General features: G+C 46.9%; 1 protein-coding gene across 1 annotated transcript in view; it reads right to left on the minus strand.

Moving 5' to 3' along the window:
• LOC104404469 (prickle-like protein 2) overlaps positions 1–25,385 on the minus strand; it is a gene marked incomplete at its 3' end in the record, with an annotated part of 104,243 nt that extends 78,858 nt beyond the window's left edge. The window contains 1 exon segment of the mRNA XM_010012904.1: positions 25,333–25,385.
• Between the last annotated feature and the right edge of the window lie 7 nt (positions 25,386–25,392).

A 25,392-nucleotide genomic window follows, 5' to 3' on the forward strand; every position in this document is an offset into this window, starting at 1 on the left:
CTCCTCTCCTCACCACTCACCAAGAAAGCCAGCAGCAGCACAAGGCAATTCAGAAACTACAGAACCAGGCATGGGCACACCATGGAAGTGCAGCCCTGGCCTTCACCACGTTTGCAGAAGTGGCCAGAGTGATACAACATGAAATGATGCCCTCGAAATGTAAATAAGGAGTGGACCATCTGCATTGGATTGGGAGATGAACTTCCCAGCATCCATCATCACACTCGTGTTACTGTTTGATGTGGTTTCCAGAAACCCCTCATAAAACCCAGTGTGCAGCTGTCCTCCGTTATTTTCTCCTGCTTACAAATATGTGTGTGTATATATATATCCAGAAACAACAGTTTCATCCACAGCTCTGTGAAGTCTTGAACAGAAAAGTAAGAGGTTATTAAAACGAACAGAGGGTGGCTCATGCTTATGAAACTAGAGATGAAGTGTGTAAAGCAGCGATCACAAAGCACTGGGCACCAGGCTGACCTGCCAGCATCCCACCATCACCCCATCCCTGCAAATTAAGTGCCATCTGAAAAATAAACTGCCATGTGCAGAAAAGCATGCTGCAGTCCATATGTCGGAGAGGCCTAGGGCTGCTGGCTCCCTGGATAACTCTCCATGTGAGTACCAAGACGACTTTGGTACACTGCAGGGTGCTAGGCATGCAAGGATGCACAGCCACACAGAGGAACACAATGACAAACATATACATCAAGACCCTGAGCCACTCAGTACTTGGAAACCTGCTTGTGGTAACAGGAACGATAGAATAGAATCATAGAATGGTTTGGGTTGGAAAGGACCTTAAGATCATCTAGTTCCAACCCCCCTGCCATGAGCAGGGACACCACACACTAAACTGTGTCACCCAAGGCTCTGTCCAGCCTGGCCTTGAACACCTCCAGGGTTGGAGCATTCACAACTTCCTTGGGCAACCTATTCCAGTGCCTCACCACCCTAACTGTGAAGAACTTCTTCCTTATATCTAACCTAAAGTTCCCCTGTTTAAGTTTGAAGCCATTACCCCTTGCCCTACCACTAGAGTCCCTAACGAAGAGTCCCTCCCCAGCATCCTTGTAGGCCCCCTTCAGATACTGGAAGGCTGCTCCGAGATCTCCACGCAGCCTTCTCTTTTCCAGGCTGAACAATGTCCATGAGGAACATGGCGAAACAGCATCAGGAGACAACAAATCTGCCAAAGCACCACGGGACCTATTTCCAGCTGATCTAATTGAAGCAAGCAGGAGATGAACCTGAGAGTCTTTACTCGAGCAAGCAAGACATCCTCGTGCTGCAGAGCCAGGATGGTGGTGAATACTGAGCCAGCCCTGGCTGCATGATAGTCTGTTTAATGCACCAAGCCCTGCCTTGCTCTCAGAACCACATCTACAAAGGATTTTAGGAGATGCAGGAGCTCTACAGATGCTCTCAGAGCAGCAGCCCCACACCATGCTCCCAGTGCACCAGCTCGCCCCATGGTCCATCCACACCATGGGCAGGACAGGCCATTGACCCCACTGGAGATGTCCCACTGGCACAGGCGGGAATGAGACCACATCCTAACACAGGGGATGCAGGTGGAAGCTGCTCAGTGGGACATCCCATAGACAAACATCATATAAAATAGCTGAATCCCAATTCCTGTGCAGAAATGTATCTGCTTGTATTTACCACCCACATACTATTTTATTAAGATATAACCTCAAACAAGAATTGTTGCCATTGCTAAAGTTTATTTTAACATATGGCTCTAACTGTGCCTAAGAAAAACATGTAAAATCAGTTTCAATGTGCTATTCTTGCCTATTGGCTTTTATAATTTTTTTAATGCACAATATATATTTACACATTCCAAATGGGGGGGGTTACATGTATGCTAAAAAGTTATATCAGTCACATGGTGATTGTTAAGTGAAAAAGGCACTGTGGTTCCTTTGTGCCAGTCCACAACCACAAGTGCTGTTTTAATTTTCAATAGGCAAAAGGTAATTTGTGGTTTCATAAATTCTGTTCAAGACGTTGTAATTCCTACCTGGTCACAGCTGTCAGACATGGATACGCTATTCCCTGGTGATGGGGTTTTAAAACCAGAGATGGATGTAAAAATCCTGAGGTATTTAAAAGGAAGGAATGTTCTTTCAATCCACTAAAAGCCCAGCTTGAAGTCCTGGCTGGGGTTAGCTGCTTTTGCTACCTAAACACACACCTAATATCAAGCACAGGAGCAGGCTCTGCTGCCTCCGATAAACCACGCATGTACTCATCTTTAAGCACATGATTTGCACCATGATCACAAATATCAGGACATCATTAACTGGAAACCGTCTGCAGAACGAGCATCCCCAGGGTTTCCAGCTCCTTCAACCCATTGGCACACACACAAGGTGTGGGTGCTCGTCCTACAAACGGGAACAACATTTACCTCCCAGGCCTTATATGAATGGCTGATGGCACCGTTCACCCCTGAAAAAGTGAAATGCAGTAACACATCAGAATGATAACCCTTGGACTGGCACAGATAGAATGGCATTCCCACATGGAAGCAGCCCCTCTGCCTGAATTGTTCAGAGCTGCTCATTCCAATGGAGGAGCATTCTGATGAGGGACCAGTGTGTCCCACTCAGCCAGAGGGATGAGGGAGACCATTGAACAGCCCAGGCTTTCCCTGGGCTGGGCTGCTGTGATCCTCCAACCCTTCACAGCTTGATTTCTTATCCATACAATGCAGATACTGACCCAACTAAGGTTGGCAATCATAGAATCATTTAGGTTGGAAAAGACCCTTAAGGTCATCAAATCCAACCATAAACCCAATGAGTCTTGCTTTTTCCATGAAGCCATACAACAAGAACACACCAGCCATTCCCAGGTGGAAAATGAACTCCCAACTCATAAGCAACCACACTGAGGGCTGGAAAAAGCCCTTGTCACAAGCGTGGATGAAGTTACGCCAAAAGACCCCTTCAACAGTGCCTGCTTTTCATGCTTGGAGGGGCACAGCCCTAAATGTGTTTATCCTCATGTGAAAGAGGAACCTAATGGGATATATTCTAAAACATCAGCTTTGTTTCTTCACCAATAAAGCAGAAAGCCACTCTCCCCCATGTTTATTTGAAATAAGGATTTAGCAAGTATTAAATGCTCTCCTCTTAGCTACGGTTCCAGGCCAGGATTTAAGTATCTCTGTTACAAGACGAATTTGAGTTTTAAACCACAGTAAGCACATTCTAAAAATGGAATAAAATAATCAATTCAATGTGCAAATCTCTGCTCCCCACCCCCCCATAACCCTCCTGACCCAAATACAACCAATGTTGTGACCTGCATAGGATGGTTCCCTTGCCCTGCTTAAAAGAAAAAGAAGCTGGAAAGCCAAGACACAAAATACTCCCCAATTTTCGCAGTTTTCAGCTGATTTCCCTCAAAGGACACAGTGATGAGGAGGATGAACCCTGAGACCACTTGCAAAGGCCACTTTGCAAAGACACAGCATTCTTTCTACAGTATTTACATATTGACTTGCATCCTGTTTTGATGTAAACCGTAATGCTGCTTCACCACTGTCTGCTAAAGGAGCAAATTCCAGCAGATCTGGCAAAACACTTAAGCCTCCACTTAACTTCCAGCCCAGCAGTTGCTCAATGGGGCTATTCATGGGCCCTGCATAGACTTTAGTCCTTCCCGCACCGACTGGTGCTGAGCTCTTTTCCTGGCTGCAATCTGGAGTTCCCAGCAGGAGATATTTTCACCTCTGCCCTCTGGCTTTATCTCCTCTCTTCGTGCTGCACGTGATGCAAAGACAGGGGGGAAAAAAAAGGGAAATCATAGAGAATGCAATGACTTTCATTTGTTTTCAGTGTTGTTGGCCTGAAGGCAGCACAAGTAATGCGCAGGAAAGGGTGGTATTGCTGAGCCCAGCCTGGCTCACCATTACAGACACAGTAGTACTAGCATTATATATATTCCTGGGACACCATTCATGCAGAAGACACTCAAGATTAACCTTACATCAGGTATGAGGTTATCATTTTATAATATGTCTTTTTTATCTCTATTTTTTAAAGAAAAAAAAAAAAAAAGAATTATATCTTTTTAACATCCAGTGAATCAAACTCCTTATAATTAGGGCTGCTGGTTTCCATGGTAACAAGGATCCAACTCTGTTTTATGTGAAATAAGAAAGAATAGCTCCACTCCAGCTGTCGGTGTGGTCTGGGCACTGCAAGCCAGTGAGGGGATGGCGCTGATGGTGCTGCAGATGTGGCGGAGCTCGGCAGCGCTCAGGGCAGATCCACTTTGCCCCCGGTGCCACCGCAACTGAAGGAGGGATGCACACTGAAATACTCCATCTCCATCTGGCCAAAGTGATGGACATGGGCAAAAGGCAGATGGGGGCTTCTCCAGCCTCCCCACTGGCGCCTTTGTCTCCTTGTCTTGGGACATACCACCACCACCACTCTTTCTGTAAGAGCAGCATTGCCCACACCCTTTCCCAAGGGTTACAGCCTCCTCTGTGATGACTTCACCTCTAATAACAACTTCCAGGGCCCCACGGGCTCCAGAGGAAAATAAACTGAAGTTATTTTTTCCCTTTTACAGCACTCTTATTTTAAGAATTTGCTGTGGGTGTAAAAGAAGAAAAAGACACACCTATCGTAGCTGGAATAAAGCGCTGTGGGTATGATGTGACTCTGGCAAGCACTAAAGTGAATCACAGGAGTATCTGCACTGACTTTCTAAAGCAGTAATTTGCCTGGGCCAGGCTTCCGTAACAGATACTGCTGTTTATATAGAGGTTTTTGTGTTGCTTTTTCAAATACATGAGAAGAAAAACAAACGCCAGCAATATAATAATCCCCATCAGCACATCAGCACTGCTCTGTACATACAGGTCTGCAACAGGGAAGATGAACACAGGCAAAAAAACAAATGCACAATGAATGCCTGCTGGTGTGGAAAGGCAGCACTTAGCAGCATCGCTGCCCATCTGCCAGGATGCAGGTCCCCACAGACTGCAGTTTGGGGGAAAAAAATGGAGGATTTAACCAAAAGTGGGTGATAATGGACCATGCAGACACAGTTTCGGTGCCACACTGTGTGCAGTCTGCCATGAATTCCATGTGCAACAGGAAATCAATGTCGGCGTCGACCGTCTCCATCAGCTTGTGGCTGATAACGACAGCATTGCCTGAGCCCGATTTGATTTCACAAATCAATACTGAGTGCTTAAGGAGGGAGCTTGCTGGAAAAGGCTTTGTGTGCAATTTCCATGGGGAAAAAATGGGAATTTTCCGTTATAATTCCAACACTGACATTTTGAACAAACAAGCCCTATTCTTTTGCCCTCCTTTCTCGAAGACACTGTGCCATGCACATGAGATGCAGGGCTCAAGGTTTCCCTGAATGGGCATGGGAGAAGCAGCATCTCCTGCAGAACTGCTCTACGTCCCCAGGGACTCAGTCCCTTGCAAAGGAATCGAGGAGAAGAATAAAAATAGAAGCTAATTACACACTTTTAAACCAAGACCTGGGCACCCGGAAAGCCAAGAAGACCAAAAGCCCACAAGTCACTTCTATAAATGTGGACCTGGTTATTTTCTGGGTGGCTTTTCCCTCTCCTCCTGCATCTGGCAACCTAGGCCAATGCTGTCTAGATAGCAGCTCAAGGGACACTGGCCGATGGGACGGCCCCTCTCACCCACAGCTAGACTTTGTGCACCCCACATAATCTGGAGGAAGCTCCTGGCCTCCGTCTGTCACCAAAGCTTTGGAGGTCATTTCCAATCAAAGCTCCACAGACTCATGCAGCCCTCATTATGCTGTGCTCCAGGGCCAGAGATGTTCATACAGTCAAAAAGCCCACTTACATCCACAAATTACCTGTGCTAACAGCATGCCTCAGGAAAAAACAAAAGCAAGTCTTTGCACCACGTTGGAAACGGAGGTGTTCACTTCTGCTGAAGAATGCCTGCAATTTTTAAATGCTTTCCAAGAAAAACATTTTCCTTTTTCACTTTACCTTCAACCAAAAAGCCTTTTCCTTATCCATTAGGAATCTTAATTACAGATGAACTCAAGAGAGAACCAGTTTGGCTGTAGTAAATCTGCTATCGCTGCTATACTGTAAGCCAAAAGGGAAACAGACAGGACTTGATTGAGCTTCCATGAGCTGCTTTGAGGAGAACCTTGGACATCAGTGTGGTCCTGGTGCTGGCACATAATCCTCGGCCTCCCAACCTTCAGGCTGAGGATGGTGTGACCTTGCCAAAGGAAGCTAACCTGGTTCAGAGCAACCCAAGGTGGTCCCCCATGCAGGGGCACCAAACTGGTGCAAATGATGCTGCAGATGCCAAAAGTTCATGTGGGCTCAAAGGGAGATTGGACAACTCATGGGACAGAAAGGTGCCTGGGGACACCAAATACCTCGAAATCACACTTGCCTTATAAAGCACGTAAACACTTTGGGTGTGAAGGAGCATCAGAGAGACATCCACGCTGTGCTCCTCTTCCCAGCACTGCTGCAAACTGTCCTGTTTACCTGACTCACCTCCTCCTCTCCACTCTCAGGTTATGCTCGGTTTCATGTTCCAAGAACCAGAGCACCTCATAAACCACCAAATTACTGTCTGCTTGTCTGTGTTTTTCAGTAGAAAAAAATAGAAACGCTACATTTGAGGAGTCATCCCTTTTGCTTCCAGTCACTTGTCAGACCCGTTTTTCCCCCCACAAGCTTTAGTAGGTTACGAGCACTAAGGAAGTTTTACCAAGGAAGTTTTTCAACCCAAGCCTAACATTAAATAAAGCTCAAAGTCACGGGACATTCAACATGAACCCAGCAAGTATATAACGTGGCACGAGGCATTTGTGAAATCCACTTGGGAAGCCCACAGAGGTGCTTACAAAGGAATCTAACCCAATCAAAGCGACTTGTATTTTTCATGAGCGAGCAATTCGCTTTACCAGGAAAGAGACAAATCTAATTTTCAATCTGATCTCCAACAAAGCAATATTTTCTTGTTGCTATGACAGCTGAAAGGAAACCCTCTTGCCTCAGCGACAGCCAGCTATCGGCACTGCCGCACGTCCCCCAGCAGCAGTAGCTGGGGGAGGGAATGCAGCCACGTGCACCATTTTTGGCTCATGGCATCTTTGATTTGATGGAGACTTTTAAAAGCACATGCTAAAGCCAAGGACTAGAAAGCCTCTTTGGAGAGGCTATGAGGAAGAACATGAGAGCCTCTTAATGCCTGTGGGACCATGGACCCACCAAAGCTCAGCAGATCCATACAAGGGACCCCCTGGGTTTCACATCAAGCTCTGGGGACCAGCTGCCCTGCACCATAACCCGAGCTGCACCTCTAATCCAAGATGCATAATGCTTGGAGGGGAGAAAAAGACATCTGCTGACCATCAGTAGATATGGCAAGAGCCCAACAACAATAAGAGAAAGGGCTTAAATACATAACCGTTTCTTTTCCTTACACTCCTCCTCCATGGCTACCAGCCTCGCAGCGCTGAAGAAGTGCCCTGATGAATAAATATCTCCTTTCCCTTAGCAACAGTTAGCAACAGAGTCAAGGTTTTTTTCCTCCTTGCTCAAAAGAAACACATCCCAAGCTAACACAGACGATTTAAACGGCAATAAATATAGGACGTGGGTGTAATCAAAAAATCGCTGAAATGCAAATCGCACTTTTTAGCCTGGGTTATTTTAAAGCACGAGCAGGGCTGCCAATGATCTGTATAAAGAGGGTTAGAGGGGAAAGGAGAAACGCAGTAAGATTCTAGGGGAAGACAGAGAGATTATTGCCCATTCCTCCTGAGCCAAGGCCAGGAACAGCAATGGTACCCCGATGCTTGCCTTCAGCCATTGGTACAATCTGAGTTTCTGCAGCAGATTTCCCTGCCTGCAAACTGCAAAGGTCACATCCAGTGAAAAATCTGTTAAATGCATAACCCCAGTGCACAGCAAACGTATTCTTTTCACGGCTCTATTCCTTTAACAGTTCATTTAAGACGTCTGCCTTGCATTTTTCCATTTGGTGTTGGGAAAATGTTTTCTTTCACCTGGCGTAGAGCCCGATTCAACAGAAAGAGAAAGATCTCCCCGTTTCCACGGGGCCCTGCAGTATAAGACATGGGACTAATTCCACCCTTAGCTGGGCACCTTTCGGCTCAGTCACAGGGTATTTCGTCCACTTCCCTTTTGCCCAGGCTCTTTTCCTCCCCTTCTGTTCAGAGGATGAGTTGATCATTTGGTGGTTCCCTGATGCTATTGCCAAGGGCAATCCCCCACCACCGCCTCTGCTCCTACAAGCCTTGTCACCATCACCACTAGCCCCAGTGCCCATGCAAGCCCTCTCCCTGCAGCCCTTCCCCATCCCATCTCTCCAAGCCTCAGTCCCAAAGAACACAAATTCTGCTGCCACCAATCCCAGCAAAGCACTGTGAGAGACAGGTCTAGCTGGAGTTTTTGGTGACACCTCACTGCTCTTTCTCCACCAAGAGAAATATTCCCAATTTCATTGAATCATACAATGGTTTGTGTTGGAAGGGATCTTAAAGCTCATCCAGTTCCAACCCCTGCCATGAACAGGGACACCTTCCACTAGACCATGTTGCTCCAAGCCCTGTCCAATCTGGTCTTGAATGCTGCCAGGGATGGGGCAGCCACAATTTCCATACGTATCACAATGCCTTAAACAAGCAAGACCACAGAAGGCAGCCTGGTTCCTACCCAAACAAAGCCTAATATAATATCACTAACTACAAAACAAAACCATAGTGTGGTCTTGCTGATAACGCATTGCTAGAGGGCATCTAGAGGGCTTGGTGGTACCACAGGGAAAACCAGCTCTTTGAGATGCCTGGCTCCCAGGGACACAGGGGTGACAGCAGGGAGATGGTGATGGAGCCAGGCAGCTCCAATGTACCCAGATTTTACTTTTTTGGAGACCCAAGAGCTAACAGCATTTGGTTCCTGCTGTCTCAGGCTTTCAGCATAAAAGTCTGTTTCACTTTTACTCATTCAGTTTTTGAAATAGAAGCTGGAGCTGGCAGAAGGCAGCTCCACAGCCAAGGAAGCCCAGCTCCCCGCTGACGCTGCGTAACACCATATCCCCTTCTTCACCCTGTTCTATTCCAATAATGGAAACCTTTTCTCTAAATAGCTATCAGCTTCTGAGAAGGAGAAGTCCTCTATCTGGTGACGATCCGAGGGCTAATTCCCATCTTATCCGACATCAGGACAAGACCCCACACTGTAAGACACGTCACAAGGCTGTGCTACATGGATTTGTAGCTAAAATGACTCGGTAGAATGATGCCAGCTGTGCCGGCTAAGAATTGGGCTGCTTCATGTTTATCTATAATATGTAGATATTTAAATCCCTAAGCCTGAAGTAAAATAATTTAGAACCTCCAGCTATAAAAGATCTGCTCCCAAATCCTCATCGCTTTTCAATCCTAGTCTCCAACACATTATATTCTTTCTGCATTTAATGTGCCCTTAAGGTGGGGATTAGGTAGGCATTTGATTATGTCTTTTATGTTTATAGCAATTCATTTCCAAACCCTTACAAACTTTAATTAAATGCTACATTTTCACTGCCTCACCCTGAATCGAGAGAGAGCAGCAGAGAAAAATCTGTCCTCAAACAAAATTTACATTTCTAAAGCACTTTTTTTTCTGTGCAAGCACCTTGGGGCTACTGTATAAAATCATCCTGAGCTGCCTTAAGATGTATCAGTGCAGACATCAAAGCAGCTCTAATACCAAGCCTCACGCAGACCCGCAGACAGCTGAGATCACTACATTTGCAAGCAAGAAATAAAACAGCTCCTGCCAAAGCCAACCATTGATCCCTTCTAAAGGTGGCCGTGGGGGAAGCGAGAGCGGCAGCTGAGCACCAAGGTGAAGGTTGGTTTCTACTGCTGGAAGAAAGGTCATAGGAACAGCCCCGATAGCAAAAAGCATGGCACTTCATCCAGCCCCACAGCATCACTGTACATGAGAGGAGACATCATCATGTTCCCATGCAGCCAAAGGGGAGCTGAGTATCCCCAGTGAGAAGCAAAGCACAGCAGCTCCCCAGAGCAGCAATAATCAAGCCATCTCCAAAGGTAACCCCCCATCAACCATAGACTTCCAGTGATTGGGAAATAAAATGCCATTGTTTTAAAACCTGGACCCTCTCTTAAGAGCTGGTTGCAATCGGGATCATCCCATCCCTTGCTCAGTGAAAGGCCATGAACCAGCATGCATCCTCTCTGCAGTTATTTTGCAGAGGGGACAGTCCAGAATTTGTCTCTGTTCAGTATTCAGGAGCTGAGAGACTGGATTTAAAGTCAAGTTTTAATTATAGGTTGGAAATCAGGATTTTGCCCCATTTTAAAGTCTGGGAGCGGCAGAAACCATTCTCATGAACTGTCAGCTCAAAAAAAGACACGGATCTCATAAGATTAGCTGAGCTCTGCAGCTTTGCCCTTTGGGGCCAAGATATAAGAATGATATCAAATTTTTATCAGCTGAGAAATTCAAGCCTAGCTTGAACACCACCACATCTCTGCAGTCCATCAGAACAAATCCAAACTGCACAAGGAGAATACTAAAAAGATTTGGCTCAAAAATCTCTCAGGTTGGGTAGCACCAAGGTCAAAGCTGCAGATACTCCTGTGCACAGATACGCAAAATGTTGAATCAGTAGCAAGATCCCTGTTTTCTGCTTTCCTGCAGCTCCCTGCCTGTGCATTCAATGCTATGAAAGGGTTCAGCCTCCAAGGATGCTGTGCCTCCCCATCCTACAGGCTTCAGGGCAGCACGGGGAGATGTGCAGCTACGGATGGTGCACAAAACCCACCCGAACTCGCAGGGCACCAAGCTCATGTGCCCACTTAAACGAGCCCTTTAAACAGCATGGGAGCTGGGATTTAAATCATTGATCAGCCTAGTGCTTGCCCTCTGTGCTTGGCTGAAATTTCACTCGTGGGGTTACCATGGTTAGAAACACCGGGTGCGCACGCACCGTCCCACTACTACAAACTCATCCATTGCTCACATCCAAACGGCTTAACTTTTCCTGGATCGCACAAAGGCATTTCCCAGTGAGAACCACAGTCAGGCCGAATTTTGGCCTTCTAGCTGCAGTTGTTGCCATCAACGAGCATTAAGAAGATGTAAAGCTGTACTTTTACCTTGCCTGAAATGCCCCGGTGCAAAGGCCAGAGGGTTTTTATTCAACGGCTGTCATCACATGTCTCACATCGAGCACCGCTTTCCAGGTCCCTGGGAAACTCATGGCATGTCTCCCACTAATTTCCCCAGGGCCAGGATTTCACCCCAAACTTGGAAGAGCTCAGGCCAAAAGGGAAGTTTAGATAGTCACTGTGCGCGCTTGCAGCGAGCGGCTGGAGCAGAAAGCCAGCGTTTAAACAGCACCAGCAGCCCTGCAAAGTTTTACAAGACACAACCCTCACGTTAGAGGATCCATTTTCTTTCTTCATAAAGTATACTGGGCCTTTCCACAAGCTCCTTTTATTGGTCCATTTGGCTACTTGCTCCTTTTATGAACTACTTAAGTTCCTGGATCATCTGGAAAAGCCCAGGAGGACATGAACCACAATGTGCTAGCCACTGGTAACAACCTTCTGTGCTACCACAACTTGGGCACCCTGCATGACAGCACGGAAGAGAAAAGCCAGCAGGCAGGGCAGCTGGATTCCATCACCTGAAAGGAAGCACACGGCATCTTTTTAACCCGCTTACTGCCTACAAGATTTTAGAGGTGTAAAGTTGACAGAAATACCCCAAGCCCAGGTGCCTTTCACCTCAGCCGAAAATCCACTTGGCAGCAAACAAGTGGTTAAGGCTCAGAAATATTTTTACCAGCCTCCTATATCTCTTCCATGGGGGTCCTTTAATGGCTACAGTTAAAGAACAATCTTGCATGGAGGTCCACATGCTAACATAACAACGTATTTTAACTGTGTATATAAGTAGTTTCATTTCTATTGACATTGGCTAAGGTGAGTCCTAAGGCTCACCGGTCTCTAACACAAGGCTGGGCTGCCCAAGAGTGCAGCCTCTTGAGTTACACATTGCCAAATCTCTTATAACGATGAAAAGCTCCTGCAAAACATCTCATAACCATTATTTCCCAAGGAGACGGATGCCCGAGGCACTCGCTGTGCTAAGTCCAGTGTGTTGTGGCACGGTCAGCGCTGAAAAAAAGACCAATAAAGCCTTCCACTGGAGGGAAAGCCAAGCAGCAGCAGCAGAAACTTGCCTGGCTCCTGCCCAAAACCCTGGAGCCAGTGGGGCAGAACCGGGATCCTGCAGCGCAGGCTGTGGTGTGACATCTTGCTTTTGGTCCCAATCCCAGAGCTGCAACAGTTCATCCCCAGTAGCATCTTCCCAGTACCTCCCGGCCCACGCAGGAGCATCTATCTAACTGGTGGTGGCAGCACCAGGCTGCTCTCACAGCTCCAAAGCATGCCATAAGGAGTCATTGTAATGGGACAAATCCTTCCCAGAGCTTAGCTCGAGAAAAGCAATTATCCAGGCACATCAAAACAACAGCATTTCTATCCTAGAATGAAGGTATTTAGCAGCACTCAGGCCAGCCTCTACCCTTGAAATTACATATTTCATGTCTTAGCTGTACCAGGCTCTTGTGGAATAACAAGGCAAGGGTGAATGCTGCTTGCCACAATCCCGTGTAACAAGGAGCTCTGCTGCCCTCCCAAATAGCAGGCCCTATTTAAGAAAAAGCCTTACTACTGTAATCTTGGATTACTCTCTACCACCCAAATCCATCCGATTTTAATTAGCACCCGTTATTATAAAGCCCCTCCAACATTTCCATATTTCTCTGATCATTACAGTCCACAAATACTCAGCAGCAAAATTCACCCAGCTGTGTATTTTGCATAAACTGGTTATCTTGAACCACACGCCCTCTCACTCTTCTTACCAGCCCCATATTTTAGACAACATTGTTGACACTTCCAGCCTCTTACAGGAGCACTGCTTTGAGAGATTTAGATTAAGCCCAATCCAAGCAGCTCAATGGGGGAGACAGAGGAAATCCAAATACCTCTTGAATTAATGACTGAAGTACGAAAATTCAGCATGGCACCTTATGGTTTCACCAGGAAAACAGCACAAAATCCAGCTGCCCTGTCTTTTAACAGCACCACAGTGAAACCAAAAGCTGAGTGTGTAAAAGAAACACAAGGTGTACTGAGAGTTCAATGAGAAACACATCTTGGTAGTGTTTATGCAATTACCTACAACGGGGGAGAAAGAAAGAAAATATAAGTCCATTTCTATTAGAAAACCCTTATTACATAAGGAGAGGCTCCAGTTGTCGTGACTGGTTCTGGATAATTAAGGACACATCTCTGTACCTGCAGGAATGGGTCCCTCATTAGCAAACAAGCACTTCATCTTCCAACTAATGATGCTCCTGGCAGCATCCAGCCCTGCCTCCTCGCCCCTGGGGCCTGGGCTGCTTCCTGCCCCATCCACCAAACTCTGTATTTTAAGTTTCCTTAAACAGCTGATAACTTCTAAAGAGGGGATAAGAACCATCTCACAGACTTTCACAAGAACCCTTCAATTCCACCAGCGTTGGTGCTGGTGGGAACCAGACCACAGCACTCCAAACTCCAGCACAGAACCCCCCAGTCCCCAGATGTGCTGCTGCCTTTCTAGGAGGAACAACTCGTAACTCCACACGCCCCAGTTTTATCCATCCTTCAAGATCTTTCCTTGACTTGGGGTAGTTCCCAACATCATAAGATGTCTCAAGACTCTGTCTTTGCAACATGAAGACTGCAACCCTTCACTATCTGGGGCCTCTTCTTTTCCCCTCTCAGCATGCCTCAATCCCCTCCGAAGCTTAACGTAACACCAGGCTGAGCATTAATCAACACAACATGCGCACCATCCAACTTCAGCAACCACTATGAATATTATATTTTATATTATGTGCTGGGATTATTTTTATATATATGCCACCCTGTGTCTTTTTATAGACACACTCACACATATATGAGCAAATGTACAGAGTATTTTACTTCTGCAAAATTAAAGTGCAGTGATTTTTTCTTCCTCCCTTCAGCCAGTCCCAAGCAGCTGCGATGCCGAGTGCCCTCTGCTGTACACAGAGACAAATGCTTCTTTGTTTAAAAAGATTTATTAATTCTTTATTTAATACTTCTAACTTTACTTCAGGCAAAATATTTATTCAAATCCTATTTGATCACTTGGAGTGCAACGTGCAGGACTAATGCCACCAGATTTCTCCTGTCAGACGGAAAGATTCTTATCTCCTATAGGCTGCATCAGCAGAAAGTAAATAGTCTGGGCTGGAACTGCACAGGGCACAGTGTGAAAATGTTTTATTTATACGTTTGAAAATAGCAAAGGGAAATCAGAACAAACAATATAGCTTTATTATGCAGGCATTTATCAGATAGCCTTCACACTTCAGCACATTGCACCTCTATTAGAGGTACAAGCTGAAACTATCACGCGGCAACATGAAATCATTTTTCTTTTGTAAAGCAGCATTGTTCCTGCTACTGGAAGGAAAGATAATATTAAAACATATTCAAATGTATGTATTTGAAACCACTACATCTTGTAATAAATTATGCACTCGATATTGAAAATCCAAGCTACGCTGCACAAGCCCGACTTAAGAATATTAACTCTTATTGTCTTCTCATGTCCCAGCTCTTCTCAAATCTGACATTTAAAGGGGCTGCCTTTCCAGCACATGGCCTTTATGGCACCAAACGCAGATTTAATATGGCATTGGCACAGCTCCGCCATGAGTGTTCCCATTTGTTTGGCAGGAGAGAAGAGGAAGGGAGGAAGGGAATCAGCATTGCCCACAACCCACTGCCACTTCTTCAAATGATGCATAACCTTAAGCAAAAGCCTGACCTCTGTAGGGTTGTGGGGTTTGCAAAGTCAGGGATCGAATCATCTGCAAAGAGTCAGGGCAGGTTACAAGACAACAAATCCAGAAGTCTCTCTGCCAAGGGGTCCACCTCCACCCAAGGCAGATGGGTCAAAGACCATCCAGGTCTTCCCCCAAGGACCAAACCCTGATACGATGGCCTGGGGAGGATGAAGCAACGCCATGTGGTACGCAAACATCCAAATCTCAGTTACTGGCATCACGATGTATTTCCTCACCTCTGCTTCATGCTCCTGAAGAAGGAGATGTCTTTTTTTTAACCTTTGTGCAACACCTCGGCTCTGCAAGCAGGGCCCATGTGCTCCTCAAAGCTATGTGGACACCTCCACACTGCCCTGGGAGAAGGGCCCTGGGGTCAGAGGACCCATGGGTGCAGTCCCCCATGATGCCCAAGCACCCAGGTGCTTCCACACAGCCTCCCTGTCCCCGCTGGTGGACGAGCTGGTTGCCAACCAGCACAGCCACACCAGCACAACTGGTTCCACATCCCTTCCAGTGACTCACTGCAAAACCTCTCCATTTCCAGCATTTGTATTCACTTCACAGCTTGGATTTCCTAGAGGAGGCAATACCCAGGAAAACAAGCCTCCTCTTATGCCCTCCTGTAAATGTGCACACATGAAGCTGACCAAAAATATCCCAGTCTATTTTCCTAAATGAAATCTTTTACCAGCACTTTATCCTCAACAAAACGTTGGTATTTTTTGTAACTTTTCATCTTGCTCTTCTCAGGGATTCTTGTCCTAGATTCCCCATCTTGGTTGAAGGCCAAGCATCATGAGCTGAGCCAGAGGGAATATAAAAGCATCTTTCTAAGACACTATAGAAAGGAAGAAGAATTGGACCCTGGGAGCCAATTCACTTTCATGCCTTGGGTATTTAAGGATCAAACACGCATTTGTGAGCTGACACAAGGTAAAAAAGGTAGCTTTGAGACTTCAGGGCATCTAAAGAAGCCTCTGAAAGCATCCTTTTACCAACTAGAGTGCAAGAGAAAACCAGGAGCAGCGATGCATGCTGGAACACGGCTGCTGAGCCCCTGGGGACAGCCTGTGATGGGGACAGCCGTGCTCACCAGCCACTCCTGGTGTCACCACGGCACGGAGCACTTGTCACCACTGCTCACTGGCAAAGCAACCAGCTGAAGGCAAGGAAACAGGAACCACCCGAGACACGCTGGGGAGGTTTCCTATGGTTACTGCTGCCATGGAAATACTTTTTTGTTAGCTTGATCTAAATAATATCTGGCTCCTTGGCCGCAGGAGGCTTCCTGCAAGGTTGGGTTGGATCCTTAAACATGCACCCTGCTATCAGGGTGCGACCGCATTAAGCACCGGCTGCTTCTGAGCATCCCAAACCCAAGCTGGGGCTTTACTCCCGGCTCCCCCAGCCCATGGCTCGGCTTCAAGAAGAAGAGGAGGGAAGAAAGTGGAAAGAGGGGGGGAAACCAGACATCTTTTACTAATTGCTCACAGATGTGGCCAACCAGCTCCCATTTCAGCTGCCAGAGCTCCTGCTCTTCCCGACAGGCTCTAGAGCAAGAGAAACCCCTCGCAGGGAGACAGACTCCCCTCTGTCCATCCATCCGCGGGCTCTGCATAGGGATTTCAGTAATTATATTTATATACTCCCCTTATCAGCAAGAGCAGCCATTATGTCTTTTATCACCACGGCAGCAGCATCTGCACGAGGGCAATTGATAGGGGATGAAATATTTGCTGCGATGGCTGAGTACAAAGTGCCTCCCTCCGCGGTAAGAATAATAATTGTAATACTTAGCTCTCCAAGTGTTAAGCTCTAGCATCAGGCCCTGTGGGGAGCAAAGAGCCATAGACAGGAAGAAACGGCCCCTCCAGCAGCAGGAAGGAGCACCCTAGATTTTACATTCACCTCTTGGCCCCAGCATTGGTGAACCTCAGAAAGGCTCTGCACTGATGAGGACACAACAGCCCACCAGAAGTCTCTTTACAGCCATGCTCGGGAGGCTTGCCCCGAAATTAGTTTTCCTCACATCAGACAATTCTGCTAATGTTACAAATTCTTCAGACATTAGATAGCGACCGCAGAGATGCTGCGTGTACAGGGAAGAGTCCCCAGCCCGGCTTGGCTGGGAGATTATTCATCAGAGGGGGGAAAAAAAAAAAAAGCAAATATCCAAATGAGCATCATGAATTGCAAAACCATCTGTCAAAGGTCTCTGCTGATACTATCGGCCATCCTTAAGCTTGGTGATAGACTTACAAGCCAGACAATGAAAACGCAATTGATTATTTGAAGAGTGACTCACTGGTGTAATAAGGATGGATTACTGGGCAGGGTGGGGACGGGGGGAGAATGTCTTTGGAAAAAGAAATAAAAGGCTGCAGATTGACTTTTTAAAGACAAACAGAATGGGAACAAAACCCAAGAAACACTCTTGAAAGCACTGAACAGACTTCTACGTGGAGAGCAACAAAGAGGAGGGCACGCCGGAGTCCTAGCTCCCTCCGGCTGAGGATTGGGGGTACCAGCCTTTAGCCATCCGATTCAGGTTTCTTTCCAAAGTGGTGGCCAGGAGCTTTTTCTTTCATACCATACAGTGCTCGTGACACAGGCCTGTTGCAAACCCTCTGTTAAAGGAGTAAGAGTTTTCCCTCCCCATCTAACATGCGCTGCATGCTCTAGTTGGTGGGACATACCCCACAGGGTAGCAGACTGTGCACTCCTGTGGAGGCAGCAAGAGGGACCGAGAGAGCTGAGGCTGTGGCAGGGCAGCAAAACTCAATAAGCAGATGGGGATGCCAAGGGCAGGGATGACAGCCTGGCTTTGGATGCCATGGAACCAATGCAACCCTCATCTCAATCTGCTCCCTCTCATCAGCTCAGCAACGATCTTTCAATGACTGATTTAACCCATTCCTCTGGGCTCAGGGGGTTGTACGGGGAGCTCAGGACCTTACATATCCAGCAGCACTGAGCTGTTAAATCAGTTCACTATGTCCCACTAAATCACACACTATGCAGCACCCAAATCCATAACCACAGCCTCCAGCACCAATGGAGACCACTGCAAGACAATCCATCCCGCTTCCTTTCTGCCAGCAGCTCCAGGTAGGACCATTCTCCCCAGCTGCGGTATAGAGCATATTTTTCACATCTGGCCCCGTCCAAGGCTACTGCATGAACTCTCTCTCATTTAATTTGTTCAAAGGCTTGTTGTTGCTCAGGGCCCCATTTGAAATCAATCTTTTACCAGGTCACACGATAGAAAGGGCTTACAATCAGACTGTAATTTGGGATGTGCATTCTCCAGAACCCCACAACAAGCTTTGCAGGTCTGTCCATCCCAAAAGCCTCTGTGAGGAAGCTGTCCTTTGCCAGCGTCTAGCAGCACAGCTCCATGGCTAAGGCCCTGGGAAAGCACTTGCCAGCCACCACAAGCCTTTTGGGATGGCAAGCCCCACTTGCTCGTACCAGGTAACATTTCACTCTTTGCATACCAAGCAGCAGCTGTAGTTGTTTTCCCCAAAATTTAGTGCAAAAACACCCCACAAACATTTAAAAAGATTCGTTTAGCTGTAAAATGGTAGAGGCAAAATTTGGTGTTTGTCTGCTCTGTCCCCTCCCTCCTATGTGTCATTCACATCACTCCAGAAACAGAATAAACCCCCCAAACCCACAACTGCTTTTTAGTGTTTTTTCACCCCATTCACAAAACTAGAATTGCACAAAGCTGCTTCAAAACAGACAGAAAACCTACCCGCACTGCCTGTTCTCTAGGAGAAACTCTGCTTTTCTGGCTTCTGCCAGCAGCTCAGTGTGATGGAGCTGTGATGGAGCAGCAGAACAGCTCTGGTTAAAGCAGCTGCAGACTAGGGCTCTGTGTTCAGCTGAAACTTAATCAAGAAGCCTCTCCAACTCCTTTGAGTTCTTGCAATACAATCCCGAGTGGCTTGTAAAGGACTTCAAACAGGCTCCCTGGGCTTGCCCGGAAACAAGTACATACCTCACCTGCTCTTTTGTACATCGCATACAAAAAATTAAAGAATTCATTTTAGGCTTTTTGCCAGAGACAACACTGCCTCCAATATTGTAATGCTCTGTTAACGTGGATATCGTGTCTCCCAGCCAATACAAACAGGATACCTTATCAGTCTCGGCTGTTCTAAGTGTTGTTTCAGCAGCAGGGCATGAAGAAGTGGAAGGGACAGGCCAAAAAGTGGGTTGGGAGTTCCTTAAATTCAAGTGTGTGCTCAACTTTTATTGAAAGATAGATTGTCCGTGGGCAGGATGAAGCTGATCCCTACGCCACAACCCACCCAAGCTCCCATCCCAATAGCTCAGCTGCCCCTGGGCAGAGATGCTGTGGCAATGTTGATAGCAGCACAAGCCATCACTAGTTACCCTGCTTCTTCCTTATTGCCACAGGGGTTGAAAAGGCAAAGAAAAAGTAAATCCTGATTTTTCAAACACTTATGCAAGTGCTGAATCATGCAGGCGTGAGTAAACAGGACAGCTGAAGCCACTGATGCCAAGCAAAGTCCATGTCCTGCATCCTCCTTGAGCTGAGCTTCAGCAGCCACCCATACCAAAAACCCTGGGCACTGAGGCTGAAGGACACCGACTTTATCAATGAGTAACCTGGTGGGAATGACTTCTCCTTTCTGAACTGCTTATGACAAACAAAACCTACAAACAAGCTAACAACACCAACCCTTTTGTGAAAGGCTTGAAAAATCAGCATAAGAGGCCCACCTTTGGCTTATTTTTTGCATCCCCTACGAAGGGTGCTTGCATCCTTGGGATACAGGCAACTCCTAAGCACCCCTGGGAATAGGTCTCCTGGGGACAGCAGCCTGCTGCCCTCAGGGACTCGCCTCTGGAGCAGGTCACACCAGCTGAATTTTACCTATTTCAGCAGTTTCCCCACTGCAAAATGAAAAACTAGCTAAAACCCATCAGGCCTGGCGCAGTTCTCTGCAATAGCAATGCAACCATGAACCCATTCAAGGTAAGGTACAGCTATTCTTACATCTCCAAAGCCTTTCAAATACACATGCAGGGAAGTGTGGAATATCTGAATCTTAAAGGAGAGAGAGGCACAAAGCATGTTATTCATGAAAGGGAAAAACTGGGAGCGTGCGTGTGAAAGATACATAACCTACAAAAAATGCTGAAAACATATGGAAGCAATAATCTGTACTCTTTTTTTCTTTCTTTGAAAGTAGAAACAAATGCTTCAGAATTCGGTGTTATTTGTTCACGTGCTGCGTTACAAATATTATTGTTTCTGCTCTCTGGTTGAGGCACTGTGCATCAAACCGGAGACCCAAACGTGCCTGGGATGCGCACTGAGCCCCCTGGGATGTCCCTGTGTGGCAGAGCCAGTGTCAGGTAATGCAGATCAAGGCTGCAAACAGAGGGAGGGTTTCTCACTGCTCGCCACACACGAGCAGATAACATCCAGAGCAATGGGCACAGGACAAAGACGCAAAGAAAACAAACACCCACTGCCACTAGCAACTCCCCGCCTACAGTCAACAAGGCAGAGAAAGAAGTTGCAAAGCGACCTATCCACCATCACCCAGCAACCCCAAACATCTCCAGGTTCTGGTCAACCACCTGATTTACCAAGTCACCATCTCATGACACACATCTCTTTTTCCTTGTCTATAGGTTTTTGTGACCCAGTGGTCCATCATAACCTTTTGGGTGCCCTTGTATCATCTGGGATCCCCAGGCGGTCTCTCCTAAAGAGCTCGTCCTTGCTAATGCTCAAAGATCCAACAAGGCCAGATGAGATGAGACTTCTGCAGAACTGGCCACAGTACATTATAGTGGGATGTTGAGTTATGGGAACAAGGCTCAAAACAACTGCAGGCACCAAAACTTCACTTGTTAATATGGAACATTAAGTCAACAGTCACATAAATTTGCCTTGGAAGGTAAGGGCCAGGCACCAAGTGCTGTGTAAACACACATCACTGATATTAGGACCATGGTGTGTGACAGCCACGCACAGAGAGAAGCAGATCTCTTCCTACCAAAACGTGATTTCAAGGGACAAAGATTACAGAGTATATGCAAGCAAAAAAGAGGCTCCAAGAAGAGATGTAAAACATCTCACAGTGAAACTAAAACCCCAGTAAACTAGTCTTTATGTCATGTTTATTACTGTTATTTAAATGCTTCTTCAAACCAGAAGAATAACTATGGCAACAAAGACTTCTCCAAAGGTTTTCAGACACTATTTTTAAAGTTATCTTATCTGCTACAGCATCTGAATGCCTTCCCCCTGAAATCAGCCGCACGCCACTGCCTCTGCAGGCTTTGCAAACCAGGTGGTATATCCTCCTTCCTCAAACCAGAGCGCAAATACCATCTTGAGATATAGGTCTCCTCCATCTACAGTTTTAGCTGGTGCTTTTGGATAGAGAACAGGGAACAGCGAGGTCTGCTGAACTGCAAGAGTATCATTCTTTTTTGCATAGCTTTCTCAAGGAGCAAACAAGCCATGCCTCTGTGTGCTAAACACATGCCAATCTCCAATAGCAAAGGATCCGCTATTTTAAATACAGTATTAAGGCTGTAATTTTGCTTCACCCAGAGTAAATCCGAAATTAGTTCTTCACAGTAGGCTTAACAGCAGCAAAAGCCACTCACTCCCTTCCTAGAGCTGCCAACCATTTGTCACCTTTAAGGTTTGCATATTCACACTAATTGCACCAGGACTAGGTTAAAAATTCCCTTCCTCTCCCTCCTCCCGGACCACCTCCCTCGAAGGCTTTTCTCTGCAAGACATTATGCAAAAGACACTCCTAATGGCTATTCATTCACCAACTCCAGTGACAGCTTTATTTAATGCCAAAGCTTGTTAACAAGCTGAATGGCACACAGTTTAATGTAATGCAGATCTGATTAGAAAACAGCAACTGGGCTCCTAAGGAGCTGGAAGATTTTTATTGAATTTGATTTCACTTTTTCCACACAAAGCCACCTTTCAAGTATTGACCTGTTATTAATGAGGATTTGGTTATGTACACCCAATTTCCACCCTTCACACTGCAGCCCACACAGATGAACTTTCTACTCCTTACGTGCTTTACTAACAAGCTACCATAAAAGAAAGGGATGAGATTAGAGGAAGGAGTCACTTTGCCATTCAGGCCATGAGAAATCGGGGGTTATAGTTCGATAGCCGCATCCTCGCAGACTTCACGCCCAGGGATGGTGGAATTCAATCTTCATTCTTTTCACACATTTTCACACATTCACAAGCCATTTACCTTCTCCTCTTTGGGGCTAAATGATTTAAAACTGAAAATCGAATTTCTGCCTTACTAAATGAGGCAGGGGTCTGTGGCACGCAGGAGGTTCGAGAGCTCCCAGGGGGCAAGATGCAGGCAGTGGGCTCCAGCTTAACTGTGTCTGTAACACAGGGTGTTTTCCATTCCTTGCTTCCACCAAAATAGTATTAAATATGCCAACACTTTTACAGGATAGTTCACTCACTTGAATTTGAGATTATAATTTCAGAGCACAATTAAGAAGATTCAAAACCAAACTCTAAAACCAAGGACATTTTTTAGTCACTGAGCAATCTGCTTTCATCATCTTTTTGCGCATCACCTACAGCACAGAGAGCAGTTTTATTCTGAAAAGAAAACAGTTCTGCAGAATACAATTTATTTTTGAGTGGTTTCCCTGGCTGAGGAAGCATGTATGTGCTTCCAGGAATGATCAATTCAACCAGTGCTCAAAGCCAGCTCTCAAATCTGAGAAAAGTGGCTTTTAAGGGAACGGACAGGCACAGAAACCTCTGGTGTCTAACAAAGCCATTTGCCTGCTTGGCAGAGTAGCTGCACAGCTCACACCTAAAATATCAGGTAACTAGAAAATGCACAGTCCTGAAGAATTATGTACATGACAGTGCTGTATCAGCAACAGTTTCAGTGCCTGCAAGCTTACAAATCCTTTTCCTTCTCCCTAAAGCACATCACCAGTTCCCATCTTTGATGCAGAAAGGTCCCATTTACACTTATCAGCAAAACTCTACTGTTAAAGGATTATAAAAAGGCTTACAGATCCCTAGTGGTTAATTGATCCTTAATCTGTGGATCTCCTCATAAACCCTTGTGTTCTTCCAATCCCATTCTACATGTTAAGGTGGTGGTGAGCATCCTTAGCAGGAGCTGGCTACACCGCAAAGGGCACAGGCTCCCGAGCATGTTTTCAACCTTCAAAACTACTATTAATAATTGCCCTGCTTATATGTTCCTGGCTTTAATAGCCCACTAGTTAGTAAAAAATGAATATGCTTCCTCTCAATTGTGTTCTGGCAAATAGATTGTCTTTATTTAATTGCCTAATTACTTTCACATCAAGGGAATTACATGTGTGTGTGCAGGAGAGCTCCCAGGCTGTCCAGTCCCCAGTGTAAGGTAACTTGGTGTAAGGTCTAACTTGGCTCAGTGGGGAGCAATCCCAGAGCACACAACTACAATCCTCCTGGGTGCTGACCCCCACTGGTACCCAAGGGGCTCTCATCCTTCTCCTGCCCCAGGGGAGGTAGCCCTCCATTCCTGAAAGTAGATTCCAAGCAGCTTTAGCCAAAATCCTTGCCCATGTCAGGGGCCCCTCAGAAAAGGGCAGCCAGGAGACAGCTATGAGTGGTCCTGGCAGGCTGGAGCATCCTGATTCACCTCCTCCTGCACATGGGGCTTTGCAGGATGTGGCAATGTGCTGGTGGAGAGGGCACAACCTGGAAAGAGCCGTGACACCACCCTCATCTGAACCACCCCAAGTAGCTGGGTGCCTTTTCTGCTGGGCCATTTGGCCTTCGATGGGATGCTACCAAAATTCACTTAATTCATCAAAAGCCACAGGATAGTTGCACCTTCTGACACAACGAAACACAAACCACAGCACCCGGGAAGCAGGGGAGAGTTTTGGTGACCACGGCCTTTCTTCTTATCCTATATTTGAAAGTTCTCGTTGACACTTTTAAACATTATAAAGCAGCTCTGGAACAACTCCAGGTAACCTAGGACAGCTCAGGAAAGCATTTATAAGCCCTGAAAAGAAGACAACTCAGGGGTGACCTTATAAATCTATTAACAAACATGTGGCAGACTTGTCCTTGGGAGGGTGTGAGGAGACCACAGCTCCGGCAGCCCAGGAGGAAGGGGACACATTTACACCTTCATCTTCTGAAGGTTTGTGGTGAGACATGATGAACCTGGATGTGTCACCAGCACCTGCCAAGCTGGGGACCACAGTGAAGCCTCACATGCCACTGCACATCCCTCAGGGCAGACCTCAGCCCACAGACCCCATCCCACCACCCCTCAGAGTAAATGCATCAGGGAATGATGATTTGCAAGGCTGAAGCTTAAGATACAACTGAAAGGGAATAAATCAATCCCCGTCCTCGCCCTGAACCCACGCTTTAATCTGCCAGGATGCAGCTCTGAGAAGTAGGGCAGAAGCCTGGAGGAGCACTGAGCACGGCAGATGCTGGAGAAAAGGGTAAACCCTATAAAATAAGGTTAAAGGGTCACCAAGGGCTCCATGGCCTACTAAGTATGTGCACCAGCTCCCAGAGCCCACAGTCCAGATTTAACATCGCCCTGTCCCAGATCGCCCACAAGCAGGAACTCATTTCTAGGCAGCGCAACGTGGGGAGGGGAGAAGGGGAAGATCTAGCACAAGGTCAGGGCTCGCTGTGCCTCATAGGCACTGGCACTCTTGGGCATGTAAAGTGACACAACAGAAAGAATATTTGTTCGTCCTACACCCTCTCGTCCATTTCAATAGCTGCATCTCTGCTTGGCATCACTGAGAGGGTATAAATCCCACCGTGTTTCACGCCCGGAGTTTCACACAGTGATTTGGTGCAAGCCATACAGAACCCCTTCAGCCCAAATCCCCCCTTCCCACCCCACCCTGCACAGGTTGTCCCCACCAGGTGATGGTGTCTTCAGCCCCCAGCATGACCCGGGGCAGCAGGATGAGCCCCTGACCGCAGCGCGAAGCAGACTGGCTGCAAGGTGGTAATTAGCAAACCAGTTACCCCAGTCCCGGTCCGGATCCTGCTGCGCCCCGCACCAGCGGCAGGCACGGGCAGACCTGCGTGCTGCATGGCAGGCTAGCAAACCCACCCATCCGGAGCACCGGCTAGCGTGGGGAACACGTTTAAGATTAACGCGAGTGCTCCCCAAAAAGCCACATTCACACCTCGGATGTGCACAGAGTTGGGAGCGAGTCACAAATCCCTGCGAAGGGAGAAGCGGAGTGAGATCCATCGGGATCCCGCTGCCCTCGGGGGGACGGGGCGAGGGAACGCGGGGGTCTCGCCGGGCCTTACCTCCACTTGTGCAGGGCGAAGCCGGGACACTGGTCCCCGCAGGTGTTGCAGGGCTGGCCC

This window comes from Nestor notabilis, unplaced genomic scaffold (assembly GCF_000696875.1).
Source record: "Nestor notabilis isolate BGI_N333 unplaced genomic scaffold, ASM69687v1 scaffold6824, whole genome shotgun sequence".
NCBI classification, from domain to species: Eukaryota; Metazoa; Chordata; class Aves; order Psittaciformes; family Psittacidae; genus Nestor; species Nestor notabilis.